The sequence below is a fragment of the Bremia lactucae genome, linkage group LG1 (assembly GCF_004359215.1).
Source record: "Bremia lactucae strain SF5 linkage group LG1, whole genome shotgun sequence".
Taxonomy (NCBI): domain Eukaryota; phylum Oomycota; class Peronosporomycetes; order Peronosporales; family Peronosporaceae; genus Bremia; species Bremia lactucae.
Window position 1 is genome coordinate 13,449,006 of NC_090610.1, and position 3,525 is coordinate 13,452,530.

General features: G+C 50.2%; 1 protein-coding gene across 1 annotated transcript in view; it reads left to right on the forward strand.

Annotated features, from left to right (window-relative positions):
* The window catches only part of CCR75_003612 (uncharacterized protein), a 4,732-nt gene extending 4,183 nt beyond the window's left edge, over positions 1-549 (forward strand). Inside the window, exon 10 of the mRNA XM_067961706.1 lies at positions 5-549. The gene's annotated coding sequence lies outside the window, so the exon portion shown is untranslated. The remainder of the gene's footprint in view (positions 1-4) is intronic.
* Positions 550-3,525: the final 2,976 nt, after the last annotated feature.

Genomic DNA, 3,525 nt, shown 5'->3' on the forward strand with positions numbered 1-3,525 from the left:
GAAGGTAATAAAACAACGAATGGGTGTTACTAAGCCAGCTGCTTAAAAAGACGCTCGTGGATATTCTGTGCCACATGTCACTGATTTGCCGACAACTATTCTGCTACAGTATGTAGCATAACAGGCTGTGCTGAAACGGCTCAAGATTCGCGAAGCCGGCGCCAACCTTTTCAAACCCAAAATTGCCATTTAGATTGAGGTTCACGGGAATTGGAGTCACTGAAAAAGCAAAGGTGTCAAAGGGATACTACGAAGCGTCACTTCCCAACGTGATACTTGCAAATGCGCTCATTAGTAAGGTTTTAAATGTGCAAAAGTTTGCTAAAAGTTGCCGGAATATGCAACTCTTGCAATTTTTCCCGCAGCAAAGCCAAAACCTTATATACCCAATATTGCATGCAAGACGCTTTCAAATAGATGGAGTACGCACCGTATCAGCGGGTGAAATTTATTTTAGATAAAATTGCTGTAGACAAAATTTCAATATTTGAAACTAATCCCTTAAAATTTATGGAAATATTATTTCCACCCCAGCAAAAATAAATTACCGTCGCAGCCAATTTGATTTTTATTAGCCAATCGAAGGCATTATGTATTGCGCTTCGCATATTTTCTTATACACGTGAAAGTTACAGGTGCCTCGCGTGATCCCAACCGATGGAATGGCGTGCTTATAAGTAACAAGATTTTCGCCATGTACACGCGTTCGAGCATTGAGTGCGATATATGGGTCAAGATGGTGCAGCAAGCCGTACAGAATGCTCGCAATCAGCAACCCAACGAAAGCTTTAGTAACACATCTAATGGGACCCACAGGTTGGATGTGTGAGCACATGGAACCTTTATCGAGTGGAAACATCCATTCTCGACAAGCAGCATACTATCACAGACTGTACGTTCGTCAGGGGATTGGAAGGCCCGTAATTTGGCAACGATCAAGCAATTTACTCGATGTGGTTGACGCAGTTTCTCGAACAGACAGATGTCGATAATGCCGCGGCAAATCTTATAGCGCTTTTTCCCATCTGCTCGCCCGAGATGGTCGTATCTGTCAGCTACCCGTGCGAATTTTGCCCTTGACCAAATTTTATGGCCGGGAAGGCCTCGTGGGTGTGGTTTTGGGCTTCCCGCTCTTTGTGATCATTAAGATTTGCCGTATTGCGTTTTATGACAACGAGGCAAGCTGCTGCCATTATTTGGAACAAGTCTTTGAAACGTGAGTTTACGTTTACGACGCGCGACGAGATTCGACTGAGCCCACGAGGTCGCGTACATGGCGTCCAATTGCAAATAGAAGTTGACATTTCTTCATTCCAAATGTAGACGCCGAACGGAAGACAGCAAAGGTGGAAAGGGCAATCCACGCTTCGACTTCGAAGCGTGTACTTTCTTTTTCGATCCAACATTCCACGTAAATCGAGTTCTTGGAAAGGTTACACTTGGTACAGTGGTTTTGGCTGAGCGCAAAACTACGAGCGAAATTTCGCCGTGAAAATATTGGAGAAAAGTTCAATGTCGAATTACAAAAAGCTGCGGACGAAGACTGAAACGCGGATTTTGCGTGACGTGCATCATCCTTTTGTGGCACCGCTGCGGTTTTTGTTTCGAAGTCAGTCTCGTGTGTTTTTAAGCATAGACTTTTACTCTAGGACAGTCTTTACACGCATTTGATTCGCTCTTCGACAAACGCCGATTCCTGGAAAATGTAGGCGGGCACGTCGTAATGCGGCCACGCTCTACTTAGACACACACCCTAGCGCACCGAGGAAGCGGTTTAATCAGCTTCTCTTGAGTGCAGTGAGGTAGTTGTGGTGGACCACCACGACCTTTGACTGAGAAGCGGGTGCCGTTGCTCTCCTGGCTAACGCACCCCTACCAACTGCACCATGCTCTAGGCACTGTGCCGGTTTTTGCGACGCATGACTTCCCGTCAGCTCGCCGTCTACTGCCACAGGCTCTCGGCTCTGTGCAGGACATTTGGACGCATGACTTCTTGTCATCGTCCTTTTCTATACCACAATCTCCACGAGCTGGGTAGGAATTGGTGACGTTTGACATACCGTCAACGCACCCTCAACTGTGTTCGACACGACATCAGTTGCATACGCCCCTCACAGGAGCACATCCTTTCCGGTGTCCTGCGTAGAGTTCGCAACTGTGCGTGTACGCCAGTCTATCCGTGATTGGTACTTTGCCAACCATGGCATGCCTAGGATGAGGTCACACGGACTCTCCATACCTAGCACTGTGAAATTCCCTTTACAAGAGAAGTCACTTAAGCTGAAGGCGAGTTCTACTGAACTCCCTCAGACGAAACGAGCGCGCCGTTCACTAAACGAACAGTCGCCTTTTCTCGCTTGCTATCCTTGCAAAGCGACTCAATTACCGCCGGTCTCTATATAGAGCCGCGAGTTTAACAAAATTCTATGATGCACCCGAATCCACAAGGAGGTTCATCACATGGTCATAGCCTCGTACTGGAGCGCTATAGACCAGCAGGGTTGAGGCTCCAAAATTTCGAGACCTCAGGGACTATGCTACCCATTTGTTCACAACTCTGAAGTTAGGGGTAGCTTCAGAGTCCGCGTCAGTAGGGCACCCCGCTCCTACTGCGCTCCTGCATTTCCCGCCCCTCAGTGGTCGATGCAGAACTCATGCTTCTCGCACGCTGGTTCTTGCCATCACCCTTTGGGTAGGGAGTCCTCTTGCTGGGCATCTTCGCCCCAGCAAGGACCCTGGCATAGCAGCGAGCCATCATATGGCCGCGCTTGCCGGATTTATAGCAGACAACGTCTGCATTGCCCACCTCCATGGGAGTGGCATCTCACCCCCGGCCAACGGCTTATAGCAAGCTGTCGCCGAGGCACTGTTGTAAAGTTGCTCCTCAACCAAGGCAATTTGGATTGCCTCTTCCATCGTCGACGGCTTCTTTCTGAGAAGATCTTGTCGCGATGGGCCATGACGTAGTCCGTTCATAAACGTGGGCACCTTAATGTGCTCCGTAATCGGACCTACGGTAATGGACGCCGACAGCGAGCGCATCTCTTGCACATACTCTTGCAGAGATCGCTTCGCCTGTCGCGCTCCAAAGAAGCGCGCCTGAAGCAACACTTCGTTGTTCGGCGGCTGGTACATGGCGCGAATCTTTTCCTTAAAGATCGCCCATGTAGGGAACGCCTTTCTGTCCGCCATAAGCGCCGAGTAAGCCCACTCTGAGGCCTTACCGCGCAGATGCGACATGGCGTACGACACCATCCGGCTGTCGTCCTCGATGAGCTGGGCGACACCGCATTGCTCCACGGCTAAAAGCCAGTGGACAATCGTGTGCGCCGCAGTTCCATCGAACTTGGGCGGGTCCATCCGAATGGGCCTCGGCTGATGCGGCCGGGCAGAGAGCATCTCAACAGTCCTGTTGAGAGCCTCGCTCCGAGCCTGCTCATGCCTCAGCTCATCCTGAGTCTGAGTGACGGACTCCGCCGCAGCATGGCTCTGTGCCTCGGACGCGGCCCTCCGCTGTCCGAGCAC